This window comes from Lactuca virosa, chromosome 8, assembly GCF_052849685.1.
Source record: "Lactuca virosa cultivar CGN04683 chromosome 8, Lactuca_virosa_CGN04683_v6, whole genome shotgun sequence".
Taxonomy (NCBI): Eukaryota; Viridiplantae; Streptophyta; class Magnoliopsida; order Asterales; family Asteraceae; genus Lactuca; species Lactuca virosa.
Genome location: NC_136433.1, coordinates 81,494,726 through 81,514,365, shown reverse-complemented (window position 1 = coordinate 81,514,365; position 19,640 = coordinate 81,494,726). Strand labels below are relative to the sequence as shown.

Below are 19,640 nucleotides of genomic sequence, written 5' to 3'. Positions count from 1 at the left end.
CTCATCGGGTTGAGCGCTAGTGTTAGAGGTTCCTTCATCAGTTGACTCTTGAAGCTCTTCAAGGTCAATTTGACTCCCACTGTCCTCTTGTCATATGAGTTCTTTCTCGCGAAAGACCCATTTCCTTGCAACGAAGACAACATTGTCACTTGGTCTATAGAAGAGATATCCAAAGGACTTCTGTGGATAGCCGATGAAAATACACCGCTCACTACGAGGTTCGAGCTTGTCGTGAGTCTCTCGTCTTACGAAAGCCTCGCAACCCCAAACCTTGATATGGGCCAACGAGGGAACTTTCCATGTCCACATCTTGTGAGGTGTTTTGGCAACCTTCTTAGTTGGGACTAGATTAAGGATATGGGCGGCAGTCTCTAAGTCATACCCCTGGAATGAAATAGGTAATGAAGCACGACTCATCATGGAACGAACCATGTCCAACAAGGCTCGATTGCACCTCTCAGCCACACCATTAAGTTGTGGTGTCCTAGGTGGCGTCAATTGTGAAACTATTCCACACTCCTTAAGATACTCGATACTAACATACTCACCACCCCGATCGGATCGTAGCATCTTTATCTTCCTGCCCAACTAATTATCCACTTCTTGTTTAAACTCTTTGAACTTTTCAAAGGTTTCTGACTTATGCTTGATTAAGTAGATATACCCATATCTGTTATAATCATCAGTAAAAGTCACATAGAAGCGACTCGCATCCCTTGTGGTATATCTGAAGGGCCACACACGTCAGTATGTGTGAGATCCAACAAACCCTCACCCCTTTCACAAGTACCAGTGAATGGTGACTTGGTCATCTTTCCAAGTAAACAAGACTCGCACGTGTCATCTGGTTTTAGGTCAAACGACTCCAACACTCCATCCTTTTGGAGTTGGGCTATGCGCTTTTTGTTGACATGTCCAAGACGACAATGCCACAAGCATGCTTTGTCCAAACCATTGGACGAATCAATTTGCAACACATTATTTCCTAAGTTGTCTACAACCATCACAGTTTCATATATTCCATTACAAGGCAATGCTTCAAAATAGAAAGTACCATTCAAGAAAGCATTAATAGAACCAATTTCATTATTAAACGAAAATATAAAACTTGTTTATACAAACCATGAAAAGAAATAATGTTTCTCGCCATATCAGACGAGTAGCAACAAATTTTCAAATCTAAACCTAACCCACTACTAAGCACTAAAGAGTAAACTCCAATCTTGGTGACAGGCGACGCTTTCCTATTCCCCATGATCTGGTTCATCTTCCCATGCTCCACATCCCTACTTCTTCTTAGACCCTGCAAATTAGAACAAATGTGAAAACCACATCCTGTATTAAGGACCCAAGAACTAGCATGTGATGAGTTATTAGATTGAATAGTATAAATACCTGCGAAGGTGGGCTTTATCTTCCCATCCTTGATGTCCTGCAGATACTTCGGGCAACTTCGTTTCCAATGCCCTTTCTCGTGGCAGTAGAAGCACTCTGCTTCCTTTGGGTTGGTAGAGGGAGCAGCAGAACCAGCTTTGGTCCCACTAGAAGAGGATCCATCATGGGACTTTCCCTTATGGCTCTTATAAGGAGCCTTCCTCTTCTTCCCTTTCACATGTCCAATAGCCAAGATAGGGGCAGCAGCAGTAGGACTTGATGCAACAAATTTTCCTTTTAGACTACTCTCAGCAGTCCTTAGCAGGCCTTGAAGCTTGCTCAGAGTGACCTCCTCCTTGTTCATATGATAGGTCATACGAAACTGGTCATAACAAGAATTCAACGAGTGTAGAATAATATCTATGGTCAGCTCCTCGTCGAAGTTGACATTCAACTTCAGCAAGCGGTCCACAAACCTTTGCATTTTCTGCAAGTGGGCCGTGATGGACTCTCCATCCTTCATTTTGGTAGTGATCATCAAAATGATGATCTCGTACCTTTCCTGCCTAACACTTTGATGGTACATTTCCGTCAAATCTTGGTGCATCTCGTAAGGATAGTACTCCTCATAGGACTTTTGGAGTTCAACAGTCATTTTAGCGAGCATGATGCAATGGACTTTCGTTGCATCCCTTTCATGAGCCTCGTATGCATCAATTTGCTCAGGAGTACTAGTAGTGTGGTCAATCTCCTTCAGCTCCCTGTCAAGGACATACTCTTTGTCCTCGTAACGTGTAACCATGCGAATACTGCGAATCCAATCATTAAAATTAGATCCATCGAAGATCACCTTCCCACACAAGTTCATGAGTGAGAATGAGCCAGAAGGGGTTGAGCCAGAAGCGTTGTTGTTTGGATTAGACATCTGAAAAAAAGGAACAAAGTTTAGATTAGATAAGAATCCCCAATTAAACACCCAAATGAGAAATTAGGGCTAGGACCCAACACAATTATTTACAATTCAGAAGAGGGATGTCGTAATCTAATTGCAAATAATTTGAAGGTAGGTAAACGACGATTACCAATTTCCACCATGAAAAACGAAAAAAGATTTTAAGTTTTAAATGAATTGAAATTCCTAGATTCTTTTGAGATTCATTCAAATTTTCAATGACATGTTTAAATCTCGATTATGCCCTTCAAGTTTGTGACTGGGATACCGAGGATCACAAAAAATGTGTGAATAACCATGCAAATGTGCTTGGTACTCTCGATGTCACTTACCACCTAATTGATGTGCCGATTTGTAACTCCCGCAAACCCGTGCTAGTCAATTTAGAGACGATGAGCATCAAAAATGAGTTTTTGATGAAAGATTATTTAGAAGGATTAATCTTAACCAAGTTGTAGTATATGTTACAAGGGTTTTTTACATATAAAGAATGCCGAAATGCGAGTTATAACGAAGAAGTTTTACGGCAAAACCGGCACGGCACCGGGAGACGTAAATAGTAAATTTACGGTAGAAGACTTTTTAGCCTTAGTGATCTAAACAAAATTTGTAGTATACGTTAAACCGAGAACATACAAAAAAAGAACGCCCAAATCTGACTTCGTATGAGGAAGTTATGAATTTTCTAAGATTTGGCATAGCAGTGCACGACCCGAAACTCGAATTTTAGTTCGAGCGGTTTTTGGCCTACGCGACCTAAATGAGAGTTGAATATCTCATTAATAGGAACTCAACGGTAAAAAGACAGACGAAAACGGAGTCCGTATGTAGAAGTTATGAATTTTACGCGGACATTTAACAGTATAATCTCCTCCTACTGTTAAATTTAAGATTGGTCGAGAATTAGCCAACGGGGTTTAAATGAAAGTTGTAGTACTCGTAAATACCAACACATGGATATAAATAACGTCGGAAACGGAGCTCGTATGCGAAAGATATGCACGAAGCTTAGTCGCTACTCTTCGAGCGCGATAAATACGATACAGTTTTTGTAAATCTGAGATAGAATGAGAATTAGCTGACGGCGTCTAAATGAAAGTTGTAGTACTCGTACATACCAACGCGTGGATATAAAGAACGTCAAAAATGGAGTTCGTATGAACGAGTTATAAATTATAATAGTATATTTACGTATTAAAATAAAGTATAAATCGTATATACGTACACATATATATACAAATGTATATATCATTAGAAAGGTATCGACGATGCGGTTATTATAAGACTAGTGTTGAGTACTTTCGACATTATTTTAGTACAAATATCGTTAAATCTATTTAAAATAGTATTATGAATGGGTGTTTAGTCGTTTATATAACTATAAGGTCATTAAGTAATTATGGAGGGTAGTTTTTGTAAATTCAATTACTATAAATAAGAGGCTTGGGCTCTCATATTTCTTACACCATTCTCTTGATTCAATAGTCTTTCTCTTCTTATCCCCCGAGCATTTCGGTCCCTCGTGATTCGACTTATCTTTCTGTAGTTTTAGTATAATAAGGTGAGCGCTGAAGCGCTGCACGAATCTTTCTTAGAAAGATTCAGCGACGAAGTTCTGCCCCTGCAGAGCCCGACTCCTATCTAAAACTCCCTTGTAAGTAAGTTATGCTTACCTATTTTAATATAGCTTATATTTAAAATTAGTATTGTTATTATGAACTTATAATAAATATTTGAGCTATTATTATGACTTATATAATTGTCGTTATAATATCTTTTTAACTACTCGCGGTACGGGGAATCTGGTTTAAAGGGCCGCATAGGGTTGTTGGATTTCAGAAGTTATATGCCAAAATGGTTCTGCCCTCCGGTGTTTTATGTATGGCCCCTGTCTGTACTTAGTGGTTGGAAAGTATTGTTTAAACGCTTATATAATAATAATAATAGTAATAATAATAATAATAATAATAATAATAATAATAAGACTAATAATTAGTCACGGTAAATATTAGACTAAAATCTAGTGGTAATAATACTAGGTTTCGTCGAAGGAAATTATTTTAAAGTAAACGAAGCGTTGTCCGAGTACCGAGTCACCACCTTATCAGGTGAGTGCATAGTTACTTTCATCTTACACATAGATATGAAGTATTTAATATAAATTACGTGTTGTGAGTTCATAGTTACTTTCATCTTACACATAGATATTAAGTATTTAATATAAATTACGTGTTGTGAGTTCATAGTTACTTTCATCTTACACATAGATATTAAGTATTTAATATAAATTACGTGTTGTGAGTGCATATTATCTGAATACTTGCTGTCTATGCTGGATGAACGATTTTATACATGCTTCAAATGAAATTAACTGTATATGTATTTTATATCTACAAAATATGTTGGGTAAAACATGGGTAGATGAAATATGAGTCGGATGATGAGATGAGAGGTGATATAGACCATGAGATAAGGGTGAGAGGTGAACAATGAGAGAAGCCTTTTACCCAAATGATGGACCCGTCATCTAGCAGAGTATGGATGACAACCACAGACTATTCTAGACAGTCCAGTGGAACACTAGCAGGCTCGCAACATGTAGGTGTTGTGAACGATGTGTTCACCCGGTGTACTCTAAACCTTGGCGACTATGCAGACTTAGTGCCTAAACCTTGGCGATCATGCAGACTTGATGCCTAAACCCTGGTGACTATGCAGACTTAGTACCTAAACCCTGGCGACTATGCGGACTTAGTGCCTGTTGTATAAACCCTGGCGACTATGCAGACTTAGTGCCTAAACCCGGTGACGATGGACTTCGTGTCAATTCCTTAGGATAATCCTTAGGAATAAATGAACGAGGAATAATTGATTTTTAGGGTAGATCCTTAATAGTAAAGAAGATAATGAGGATGGGTAATTGGGTTGATTAATTGTTTGAAGATTAAACATAATAATTATATTATTGTGGGTTGAAAACCCTATGTACCTACCAGGTTTCCCAACCTGACCCACTCAGTTTATTTATATCACAGGTGTTGATATGAAGTCACATTACACTAAGAGATTAAGGAGATATAAATCACTAGTGATAATAAATGTATGTTCTGTTTATGCTTATGTTTCTGTATTGACGATGGCATCCCAAATGTTTTAAAATGAATAAATATACTTTTCTTCGGAAATGCCTTGATAACGTATTTATCATGTTTTACTGGGAACAAATTCCGCAACATTTTTATTAAAGAGGTACTCTGATTTTTATAGAGCATAAACAAAATCGGTCTTTTCTGGCCGTGAAAATGGGGATGTCACACGGTTAACCACACACGCTCCATCAATCTATGATAAACATCGAGCCACCCTTTGCCACCTTTGCTAGTCCCAAATTAGTGTGTCGGTTAACCACACACGCTCCACTAACGACTTGACAAGGTGCAAAGTGCAATTTCATGGAATAACATACATTTTCACATTTTTCCTAAAGTAACTAAGATTGAGAATTTAAAAAAAACATTTAGTTACTTTATATTAATCATTTTACTTATTAATGAGGAATTAGTTGTCCTATCCTACACGTTCGGCTAACGACCCTCCACTAGTCAAGAGTGCGGTGGGTAAGCGTGGATACCTAATGGCGGTCATTTTACAGGTTGCTTTCTTAAACACCCCTTATAGACCAGCTTCGTGAATGACGCCTACTAACGGTAAGATTGGCTCGTCTTATACATATATATAATTATTAATCTTTTAATACTATAACAGTATAAGGGTTGAATTTTAAACTTTTAAAACTCTAGGGTTTAGAATTTAAATATTTTAAAATTAAACTTTTAATTAAAATTTAAATTCCAAAACTTGAGGGCAAATTTTGAAACTTTTCAAAATATCTTTTTGTAACATACACGTTCAGTTATCATGTTATGTAATTTTAAAAAAGTGAATAATATTAAGAAATATTATATGAATTTGAGCGTTAAGTTCTAACAGATAGTTTTTACTAGAAATGAAGTAAAACTATGTTTAGAATCACTTGGAAAATATTGGAAGTCTTATGAGATTCCAATCTAATGTCAAATATTGAAATTTAACGAAAATATAAAATTTGAAATAAGTAAAATTTTATCATTGAAAGTTGTAAATAATCTCGTTAGAAACATTTAGGCGAAAACCTCATCGAAATCTGAGTTATAACGAAGAAGTTATGACTTATTGAAGTTTCGCGACAGAACCGGCACGACGCCGTATGACGTAAAAAGTGAGTTTTCGATAAATTACTTTTTAGCCTTAGTAATCTAAATGAAAGTCTTAGTATTCGTTAAACCAAGAACTTTCATAAAAAGAACGTCTAAATCTGACTTCGTATAAGGAAGCTATGATTTTTCTAAGTTTCGGTATAGCAGTAGACAGCTAAAACTCGAAATAAAGATCGACTGATTTTTAGGCGACACAACCTAAACGAGAATCAAAGGTCTCGTTAATAGTAGTACAACGGTAAAAAGACAGACGAAAACGGACGTCAGATGAAGAAGTTATGAAATTTTAACGGACTTTTCCTGTTTCAGCTCGTTAAAAATATAATATTGATATAATATTAAAAATAAAGTCAAAATTAGCCGACGGAGTCTAAATGAAAGATGTAGAGCATAATCTCACCTACGCGTGGATATAAAGAACGTCAAAAACGGAGTTCGTATGCAAAAGATATGGATTTTTGAAGTTCGAAGCACAAACTTCGAGAATTTGACTGCATTCACGACGTGAACATAGTGTTCACGACGTGAACTCAGTGAACGATGCGTTTCGAGCCTAGAAGACACACGGCAAGCCTAGGGGATGACCAGGATCAAAGTCACGACGTGAACGTACATGGTTCACGACGTGAGAGTCGATTTTTCAGCCTATAAATAGAAATCGAGCCCTCCGGGTTTATGTTACAAATTCTCACTCTCATTCACTCTCTAGCCTCTCTCAAGCCCTTCTAACACCCTCCGAAGTCCAGGTATCATCCCCGACACCCGAAGCAAGTCCCGACGCTCCGAAGTTCCCGAGAAAATTATATTTTCAAGTCGAAACTCTGCCCGTGTAAGGCCGGTTTTCAACTAAAATCCTCAGTTTCATCGCAGAAAGTCATATTTAGAGTCGAAGTGCTGCCCAAATTAATCCCCAGTTATTTCACGGTGAGTTCAATATATAGGAACAATTGTATGTTATGTGTTATATGTGCTATGTGCTTTTCCGTTGTTATTATTTCCGCTATTTATGATAGCAAAGCTATACCTTTGACCATGTGATCAGTGAAATGACTTAGATTCACGGTGGTACTGGTATGTAGCCTCTGGCCATGTAGAGCATGTCTAGTAAGAGAATGACTTCTATTCTATGGCTTTGGCAGAAGGTTAGACATGGCTGAAAGCCTGAAATCTACCAAAATGTTTAATCAGAAAGTGTATGTCTTCTGTGCCATTTGGGCCGAAGCTTTATTGATGTATATCAAGTATGGAAATTGTTATGTCTCATTGATTGTATATATTTGAATCAAATCATTGATTGATATGGAAAGCTTGTTACATGATTCACATATGCCTTTGTTGTTCCTTGTTCCTCTTTGCTTCTGCCATATTGAAGTATATATATGACATAACGTTATATTGTATCAATTATTGAACTCACTAAGCGTCACCGCTTACCTCTCTCAATGTTTAACATTTGCAGGAAATAAGCATCCAATATAGTCATATACTGTTGGAAGATTTAGAATAGTTTATACTGTTACTTTTGAATTTGGGTTTATGTTTGTACAAAAATTATAATATCCTGGGTAGTTATGTAATATACTAAAACTTAGTCGGTTTGTATCCAGTCCTTTGTAATCAAATTATCAATGTAAAATATTATTTATGAATATGCATGTAGCATGTTTTGGAATGATAATAATGTCTTTAGTATGAAAGTTAGGGTCTTTCACTTTTAGATCAAATTTGAAAAATAATTAAATAATCATATAATTAATATTTATCACATAAGTTGACTTAATCTATTTTCAAGACAATATAATTCAAATAAAAAATACAAACAATTAATTTTATCATATAAAACAAGTAATTATCTTAAATTTGACAATTATCCTTTAATTGGATGAGGATAATCAATACCATATCATAAAATTCGAATTTTATCAGTTAAAAACGTTTATGGTAATTATCCTAACCCAATTTTAGTCAAAATCCCGAGAAATCAGCCAACAGACCCGAGAACTCGTCGAGTCCTTACTACAGAAGCAGATTTTCGAGATTTTCAGCTTTGAACAATTGAACATATCATTAAATACAATAGATAAACAACCTAGGCTCTGATACCACTGATGGGTTTTGAGCATTACAACAATCCTATGGTGCACATGCAAACCCTAAAGCTTTGGACCTAGTTTTTCTAATTGTACATGCAATAATCATCCAAAGCTTGCAAACCCTAATCTAGAATACAATAAAATCGAAATCTACATCTGATGAAGAGTTAGGATATTACCTTTGATTGTAGCTTGATGATCTTGAGCCTTTGAGAACCTAGCACCTCAAATGTGATGCCTCTGATAGATAACAAACACCAAAGCAATTGGAGAATGTAAGAGAGAGAGGATGAGTGAAAAAATCGGCTCTAGTAATCCTTAGGGTTCAGTGTAGCCGAAAATATGAAGCCAAACGGGTCTTTATATAGGTGAGGAATTAGGGTTTCAGTCAAAGACCTAATCCAGTTGCTTAAGCCCTAAGCAGCCCACTAGATCCTTCCAGAATCCTTATCATGGACGAAATCCTTATGGGCTATCCATAAGATTTCGTCCACCCCTATCCTTAGGGATCCTCAGCCCATTTTGCAATTATCTTATAATTACAATATCAGTCCCCTTGATTTAATTAATCTCTTTTGACCACAAAATTAATTCTAAATTAATTCTTGACCAATATTAATTAAACAATATGATTTCTCTTTTAATATATTAATAAACCATGATAAACCTCTTTCTCTAATATTCATCCAGTCAAGTTGCTTTGGTGAAGGCAACCCAAAAGGACCATGCTACAATCGGGTCAAGTACATACCAAATATAGTTATGGGCTTAGACACCTAATCCAACAACAACAATATAAAAACCATTAATATATCAACAATATAATTTGTTTATAAAAATTTACGAAAATAACAAATATATTTAAAAATATATTATCGCCCATCCAATAACGAAAAAGCAATACTCAAAACGATCCTCCGAATCAGTTTTTATGTACGCCACAGTACCAGGATTATGTTTATTCAGATTGTGAAAATAAACTAGTAGTTTGGAGAAACTTTCTTCGGGGGTCCCCATCATCAATCCCAAAGCAAATTCTCTAGCATGCCACGCTTGTGAATAACTCATATTTATTTGTAGCAAAACATTCATATCTCTAATTATATCATTAGGCTTCCAAACTCTCAAACTTCCTTGACCCATAATGTCATGTATTATGGTTCCCACAACTTCGCTATTTGCTTGCCTATGATTTGGGTGTATAAGCAATGAAGAACATGTATGCTCGTCATTAAACGTCTTAATTTCAAACATTTATGTTCCTTTAATGAGAGATGCGTATAAACGCCAATGACAGTTTTCTTGCATACAAACAACCTGGTACCGAGATTTTGAAGATTTTTCAACCTTTATCTGAAACTTTTCTCTAACGGATTTGAATTTAACTGCAAATGCTAGCTCATTTTTGGTGTTATGGGTTTGATTGACAAATAATTTATCATTCGGACCTAAACTGTGAAATGGTCCATGTTCGAGAATAGGTTCTGGACAAATCAGGAATAGAAGGAATACAATATCATGGATTAAAAGCAGTTTTTTGTTGTGTGTACTCATCATCCGACCACCCTTCATTTGATTTTTCCTCACATCTTCGATCATCAATTTCAGGAACTTCTCCAAACTCGACAAATTTTGACGTTGTAATTCAGTCATGCCCACTTTTGCTTCTTTATCATTATCTGATACAAAAGTATCATTATCAGATACAAATTTATCAGTAACCGAAACTTTTTTTCATAACCCACTGGCACTTCATTTCTTCTTCCCCTTGAACGGTTTCCATCACATTGGCTTTCTCTACGACCTCTATTAGTTTTTGCTGGATTAAACTGGTTGTTAACCACTGCTTGTTCTTCAGCTTCTTCACCTACCACCGTTAAATACAAATGCACCGTCTTCTTTGATTCAAACATTACATGTCTCAATTGAAATACATCAGTTTTATCTCCAAGCTCCATGACATACCCTAACTCCGGGTGTTTAAAAGACAAACATATATGACTATTTAGCACACTTGCCTTAATTCTAACCATTTGTAATAACATTGCATGGTCAATGTTAGGAGGAAGATTTAAACCACAGATCAAAGTTTCTGTGGTTCGATTTGAATGAATGAAGTTTATTTCAAAGTATGTTTATTATGAAGGTTGTATGTTTATGTTTTCTAAAGTATGTTTTGTAACCTACTTAAAGTATGTTTATTATTCAGAATACTGATGTGTGTAATTATATAAAAAAATATGGAATATTTGTATAATTTTTATTAAACACACAACTTTTTTAAACGGGTATTAAATAAGAAAAAGGAAAAGCAAAAACAAATTTTTTTTACATAATAATCACATAATACCTTATGTGATTAAAAAAATAATAATATTAATAAACGAAAACAAAAATAAAAAAAAACGAAAAAACGAAAAAAAAAAATTAAAAAAACCAAGATCCGCAGAGGTGTTTATGGTTCCGCAGAACCCTCTCTGCGGAACCTTTAGTCATTTTCCAAAATCCTCATTTTTATGGTCATTTTTTTCAAAGTAACCCTAAATTTTAGTTATTTGCCGAAGAAACTCCTATAAATTTGGTCAACTGGAATGAAAAAAAAATATAATACTGGTCTGAGTTAAATAAAAAAGTTAGGGACCAAACATGCATATTATCCAACACAATAGAGAATATTCTTGTACTTTACTCATATTTTGTAGTATATTTTTTATTTATAGTAAGTTACATGTTTAATCTCCAAAATCCACATCTAAGCATCCATATTCCGGTTTCCTCCAAATTTTATGTATTTTCTATTTTTGTTTTATTATGTTTTAATAACAAAATATATTTTTTTCCTTACTTTATGAATTTCCTGCATTTATTGAGGAGCACACTTAAAGGATTTTCTTGTCAATTTTAATTTTCTAAAGTTTGGTAATTCCTGCAAATTTAGCTCCTTTTATATAAAGGAATTTTGTCTTTCACTAACATCTTGGAATCAATAATTATTATCTTTTTTGAATAATTGTTTGTTGTTTTCGTTTTGCATCAAGCCATCAAATGCAATAAATAAATAAATAAATAATAAGAAGTTCATGATAGCTTGTGTTTTTTTTCTTTCTATAAATGATTAAGCTGCATATGATTTACAACCAGTAAATCTAAAGTTACCGACTATTTTGAACGAAATTATAAAAATTAACAATTCTGATGATTTTAGAATAGAAAGTTATGCAAAGATGGCCATAATAGTTTGTAATACTGCTTTTTGCCATTGAAGTTAGATAATACATTTTGGGGGTATAAAAATATAAGTATAAATTATTTGTCAAATTAACAAAAATGATTAAATATAATTCTGAGAAATGTTATTAAGTTTTTTCATTTTGGAGGTTAGAATGTAAAATATAGAAGTGTGGTGGCTAATGTTGAAACGCCAATACCTGAGGAAATATATAAACGATCTATAAATTACTTCCTCATTATCTTCACACCCTGGTTGACACTTGGCAGATAGATAGAAAGAGGAAAGTACCCATCTACTCAAATCGATCCAAGTTGAAAGTAGAAATTAACGACGAAATTGAAGTATAATCTTGCAAAAGTAACTTGATCGCAAAATGGACTCTGCTTAAGTTGGGTGCTGCTGGAAATTTGAGGTATGTTCCTGAAAATGATAAATTGATATAGTATAAGTTATCAATAATTAAAATTGAAGTATTAATGAAGATTTATAAAGTTATTGAGTAAATTTTATCAATAAGTTAAGAGAATTAATGTCGATATGGAATGTCAGAAACGTATTTTGACCTAATTTAGTCAAAGTTGTGAAGTTTTTGAATTATTATAGTAACTTAATCACTTTTTGAAGTTAATATGTTGTTGTATGTGTTATAAACTAATGTAATTAGAGGGAAATGAGTCTAATGATGTGCATATGTGCTGTGGATACAAAAAGAAAATCGAACAGGGGGATGGAGACATTAATTTAAATGAGTCCGGGTAGTGATTGGAAAAGCTGGTTTGGTGTAAACAGAGGCCCACCTAAAACATAATTATCACCTATAGCATTGACACAAGATAGATTATTATTAACATATGATGAATGGTATGGGATTCTAACTTGAAACTTTATGCATCATTAGTTGAGAATAATGATGGTGACGAGTTGTATAAAGCTATGTGATAAATTTCATTATGGATGTGGTTAGGGAAAGTGTTTATCAAAGGTGCTGGATTATAGTGGTGGCATAACCACATAAATAGCTGATGAATCATACGGTTAAAGGGCATATAAAAGAAAAGAGGAATTATGATACATTATGTGGGTTCTGTCAATGAAAAAGATAGTGTTAATATGTGAATGCTGAGAGTAATTTCAAGTATGTGGATAGTTGATTAATGTTTACATATGGGTGATGAGAAAGTTAAAGTCTCATATTATTGAGGGAATGATAGTTAAATCCATTTGTGCAATGGGAACCTGTATCCCTGGTATGTTAGAAGTTATGAACAGCCATATTAAAGGTAATAAGAAGATCTTAATAAATTCTTTATGCTTGTAAGTGTATTAAGAGGGAGAGGCTGTTTTTGTGTGGGACAAGTCTAAGTGATGGAACATAAGGAGTTGAATGTTTGATGTAAGGAATCCAAGTTAAAGATATTTTAATAATTGTAATATTCTTAGGGGGCTTTCAGTTTGTGCGATTGTTTTTTGTACATAATATGATTGTAAAGTTGTAAAATATAGTGCTTAGTGAAGAAATCTTGAAGGGTAAATCTGTTCTCTCTTGTGGAGAGAGAGGGGAGGGAGAGAGATACTTCAATTATGAGTTCTGACAAGGTTTTTCTACATGATAACAGGTTGTAACGGAGACTCGCATCTCCCTATATATTTTATTTCATTAGGGTGCTCAAACCACATACATTCTATCTCAACAAATCAACATGTCGATGGCATCTTCTTCATCTTCTCCTTCCGATGTGACCTTTTCTTCTGAGGTGTGGAAGTACCATGTTTTTCTTAGTTTTAGAGGAGAAGATACTCGTAAGACGTTTGTGGATCATCTCTACACAGCTCTTGAACAACAAGGGATCTTTACTTACAAAGACGATGAAACACTTCCCTGGGGCGAATCAATTGGTCCATCTCTTGTGACGGCTATCGAAGAATCACAGATAGCCATCATCATATTTTCTAAAAACTACGCAGATTCTTCATGGTGCTTAGATGAACTTGTACATATCATTAAATGCAAGGATACACGAGGACAAATCGTGATGCCCATATTTTATGACGTTGATCCTTCCGAAGTTCGAAAACAAAAACACAAATATGGGGAAGCATTTGTGAAACATGAGTTGAAGAACAAGACCAAGGTTGAATCATGGAGAAAAGCACTTGTGGATGCAAGTAACATTTCTGGATGGGAAACCGAGTATGTTGCCAACGGGTAATTTTCTTCTTTGTTTTTGCACCTTTTATGCGTAAGATATGTGCTCTACTACAAGACATTTACACTTTTTATGTTTAAGATATGATGCTAAATTCATGATGATAAAATACATGTTTTTAGAGAACACTAGTCATGTACAATGATGAAATTAGTTATACTTGTGCTATGCAATCATCTAATAACAATGTCTATATTTTAGGCTTTCATAGGCTTTAACTAGATCACTTGACAAAACCCGGATAATAATCACTACTGCGGGAGATTAACATATGCTAAGAACTCACATGGTAGAATTCTCTAGGGTAGAAGTTTATGATAAGGCTATTTGTCAATGTGAGCGTGTGTTAATGATCCTTATATATTCAATTTGCAGGCATGAGTCTAAGTGCATTAAAGAAATTGTTGACACAATTTCACAAAGGTTGCAGCCAATAACTTCAAGCGGGGATGACAATCTGGTTGGAGTAGAGGCTCGGATGGAACATTTTATGCCAAAATTACAAATTGAGTTTGGTGGTAAGAGGATGATTGGAATATGGGGGGTTGGGGGTGGTGGTAAGACAACTCTTGCCTCTTCTGTTTATGATGAAATCTCCAGCAAGTTTGATGGTTGCTGCTTTCTAAAAAATATTCGGGAAGAATCAAGTAATCAAAACGGTTTGGAAAGATTGCAAGAACAAATTCTTTGTACTGTTTTGAAACAGAAGCAACTGAATGTAGGGAGAGTTGAAGAAGGAAGGCACATGATAAAGGATAGGTTACACCATCGAAAGGTGTTGATTGTTCTTGATGATGTCGACAACCTTGAGCACCTAGAACAGTTAGATGGATCACGTGATTGGTTTGGTGAAGGAAGCCGAATACTAATCACAACTAGAGATGAGCATGTATTAACTGGACACAAAGTAGATGTGATACACAATATTAGCTTGTTAAACAATGATGAGGCTATGAAGCTCTTTTGCAAGCATGCACCTTGTGGTCACAAACCTATAGAAGATTACAAGCTTCTTTCAAAAGACGTGGTTGCTTATGCTGGTGGGCTCCCATTAGCCCTTAGAATTCTCAGTCGTTTTCTATGTGACTAAGAGATGAATGAGTGGAGGAGTGCCTTGGATAGATTGAAAGAAATTCCAGATGCTAATATCTTGGAAAAGCTAAAAATCAGCTTTGATGGACTCAAGACTGTGGAGAAACAGTTGTTCCTTGATATTGCATGTTTCTTCAGAGGGCATGATTATAAAGATGAAAAGATTATGATGATACTTGATGCTTGTGGTTATCATCCTGTTATAGGCATAAAGGTGTTGGTGCAAAACACTCTCATAACTATTACAGAAAATGGAAGGTTTGATATGCATGATATGGTACAAGAAATGGCACACTACATTGTTACAGGTGAACACCCCAAGAATCCTGAAAAGCATAGCAGAGTTTGGAAGGAGGATGTTCTACAAATATGTGCTATGGATGCAACGATGGTAATGGTTAAACTAGCTTAGTTTTCATGACATAAATATGTGTAAAGAAATACTTTTAACTCAACCCTACGCCATTTTGTTCCTCTATCCCAGAATCTTGACAAGATTGAAGCTATATATGTTGAGTCTCCTATGGCTGATGAACCACAACGAGTACTTCAGGTCGTTGCAAACATGAAGAAACTTCGGTGGATTGATTTGAGATTTCATCTGGCAGAAGCTGAATTGGTTATATTGCCAGAAAATTTTCCACCAAGGGAGCTTTGTTGTCTAACATTGAGGTTTCTCAATGCAAAACAACTTTGGGAGGGTTACAAGGTAATTCTTATTGTTTAATGGATGAAAGCAAAGTATATAATTAACATTTTGTAAGGTACCGATTTTGTATGACAAATTTGTTATCATAAAAAAATGATTACTTTCATGAAGTCAAATTTTCTTTTCAATTGTGATGGTTTCTGGCCATCAATTTTTTTAAGTAATACGTGGTTTTATATATATATATATATATATATATATATATATATATATATATATATATATATATATATATATATATATATAGGTTCAGGTTCATTTGAGACCATTCTAATTTTGTGAGACCGTGAGACCAAATCTAAAAATAATTTTAAAATGCAGAATAAATGGAAAAATCCAAAAATTCTTTTTTTAAATATTATTTTCGGAACTTGAATTAACTAAAAAAAATAAAAAAAAAAATAAAAAAAAATCCCATTTTTTTTGAAAAATACGTGAAATATTCTAATAGAATATTACACTGACATATTCTAAAAAATAATTTTAAAATGCAAAATAAATGGAAAAATCTAAAAATTCTTTTTTTAAATATTATTTTCGGAACTTGAATTAACTAAAAAAAAAATAAAAAAAAATCCCATTTTTTTTGAAAAATACGTGAAATATTCTAATAGAATATTACACTGTACATATTCTAAAAAATAATTTTAAAATGCAAAATAAATGGAAAAATCCAAAAATTCTTTTTTTAAATATTATTTTCGGAACTTGAATTAACTAAAAAAAAATAAAAAAAAATAAAAAAAATAAAAAAATGCGTCTCACGGTCTTACAAAATTAGGCCGTCTCACATGAACCTAACCCTATATATATATATATATATATATATATATATATATATATATATATATATATAATCTTTTTTAACCAACCATGTTTACAAACATTATGAAATACATGGTTCATCATTTTTTTTTTTTGGAAATGAATGTATATATACCCATTTTCTATGAACTCTTGGCAGACTTTTGTCTTATGTGCACTTGTGTATATAGTTTCTACCAAACTTGAGAATGATCAAACTTTATTACTTGATGAAACTGATGAAGACACCAGATTTTTACGGGATTCCGAACCTTGAAAGATTCATAGTTGTTGGATCTCGGTTGTTGGAAGAGATACATCCAACATTTGGACTTTTGGAAAAGCTTGTTTGTGTAGAGATACGAAATTGTGACAATCTTCAGATTTTTCCATCCATTATCCGGTCGAAGAAACTCAAGACTCTTGTATTCTCAAACTGCGGTTCATTTTATAATTTTCTACCTAACACCGTGAAGCACACAGAAGGATGGTTTTTGAGTGGATGCTTAAGAAAGCTGAATCTCAGCTTTTGTGAATTAGCAGATGGAGACATCAGATCTGCTGCTGGTTGGGAGTTACCCAACTTGAAAGAACTCAATCTAGCAACAAATAAATTTGTACAATTGAATTTTAGTCTCTTGCGACTTCGTCGGCTCAAATGGCTCAATGTGTCACACTGCATACTCCTTGTACAATTGTTGGAGCTACCATCAAGTATAGCTGTTGTTATAGCGGATGAGTGTTGGTCACTTGAAAGCTTTGGAGATATTTCAAACTGTAGATGGTTGTGGAAACTCTCACTTCTTGGGAAGAACAAACTTGGTCCACTTGGTGGTGACATTTTACTAAACTGCATGCTCCAGGTTTGGCTTTTTATTTTTCATTCTGTGCGTGTGTGTGTGTGTGTGTGCATACATAAGAAGAATACAGGTGAATCATAACGATTGTGTTTGTATTGTGGCAGGGAAACGCCAAAGCTTACTTTATCAGTTTCGTGTTAAGATTTATGGAGTCTTGAACAAATTGACAAGTTCCTAAAAGTTCAAGGGCCATAAATGAAACTTGGAAATATTAAACAATTGAATATGAAATGGACGATGCAATTATGGAGCACACCTTTTGAATTCATTTGTTGGACTGTCAAAGTTTTGGACGGCAAATAATTGGACGGTGGAAAAAATTGTCAAACACATGCATGAGAATTATTTTTTCAAACTATGCGGCAATCTTGTGCATATTGCGGCTCACAAATATACCTATATATATGCATGTATGTTTTGCATATTTTGTGTGCAAAAACTTGAGAGAACATCAAGTGTAGAGTGTCAAGCCAATTGTAATCTTGTGAGTTTTAATAAAATTCTCTAGTTGCAGCCCGTGGACGTAGGATTTACACCGAATCCGAACCACGTAAAATCCTTGTGTTCTTTATTGCTTTATTTTCTCGTTTCGTTTGTGAGTGTGTGATAGTGTTTCCGCTGCGTGTACCCTGTCTCAATTCCTAACAATTGGTATCAGAGTCTGGTTAGCGAGATTTTGGAGGGTACGATCGTTTTTTCTGTCACACACGAGTGTACCTAATTTTTTTTTTTTTGTTTGCCGTAATGGCTGAAGACAAGGTTATAATCGAAAGGTTCAATGGTTCTGATTTTAGCTGGTGGAAAATGCAATTAGAAGCATTGCTATGTCAGAAAGACTTGGACGTGGTACTCGGAGACAAACCGGAGAAAATGGAAAAAGCTGCTGAAGATGCGTGGAACTCAAAGGACAAGAAAGCCAAGGCGGTTATTACATTGTCGTTGACGAAGAGCGTTGCTTTCAACATCATGAATGAAACCACGGCGCGTGGTATGATGGAGGCTCTGTCAAATATGTATGAGAAACCATCGGCGGCTAACAAGGTGTTCTTGATGAAGGAGCTGTTCACTACAAGGATGAATGAGGAAGGCTCAGTTACGGTTCACATTAACAATCTAAATTCAATTCTGTCCAGATTATCATCTGTGGGAATTAAATTTGATAATGAGACTCAAGCTTCGCTGCTACTAGCTTCTCTACCTGATAGCTGGTCCGGAACAGTTACTGCTGTTACAAGTTCCGTGGGGACCAGTGGTATGACTTTTGAAGGGGTTAGAGATTTGGTTCTAGGCTAGGATATCAGACGCAAGAATCAAGGTGAATCTTCCTCTTCTGATTTATTAAATGTCGGAAGAGGTAGAGGGAATAGCAGGAATAGTGGGAGCAGTGGGAGTCGGGGAAAAAGTTCTTCTAGAACTTTGAAGAATGTGAAATGTTGGAACTGTCAAGAAGTGGGACATGTTAAGAGTCAATGTCCAAAGAAAGAATTGAACATTGCTGATGTTGAGAATTTTTCTGGGGATGATGCATTGTTACTCAGTATGGAAAGTTCTGTGGACTCTTGGGTCATGGATTCAGGGGCTTCGTTTCACGCTATGGACAACGGGGAAACGATGGTGAATCTAAAAGAAGGAGATTTTGGGAAGGTACGATTGGCAAATGACGAGATGCTTCAAGTAACGGGCATGGGAGATATTGATCTAGTTACTTCATTAGGAACTACATGGAGCCTGAAGAATGTCAGGGTTATTCCGGAGCTGAAGAAAAAATTGATTTCTGTTGGTCAGCTGGATAAACAAGGACTGGAAGTAAGGTTTGGTGGTGGTAAATGGATGGTGGTCAATGGTAATTCGGTGATTGCTCAAGGTTTGAAGCGTGGGTCATTGTATATGGTTGAGGTACCTGCTGAGGGAAGTATGACCATCCCGATTAAGCAAAACAAAATCTGGTTCGCTAAATCTACTGCTAAGAGAGTTCATTTTGCAAACATGAATTCTGGAGCCAAGGGGATGTTAGCTGAACGAGTCGGAAATTCTAAACCATTTAGGGGATTCTGTGACAGT

At 35.1% G+C, this 19,640-nt stretch overlaps 1 pseudogene across 1 annotated transcript; it reads left to right on the top strand.

The window, feature by feature from the left end:
* Positions 1-12,152: 12,152 nt before the first annotated feature.
* Positions 12,153-17,934, top strand: LOC145129587 (TMV resistance protein N-like; annotated as a pseudogene). Its single transcript, XR_013717555.1, has 6 exons — positions 12,153-12,319; positions 13,524-14,113; positions 14,490-15,597; positions 15,691-15,915; positions 16,965-17,582; positions 17,684-17,934. The product of XR_013717555.1 is annotated as a TMV resistance protein N-like (transcript).
* Positions 17,935-19,640: the final 1,706 nt, after the last annotated feature.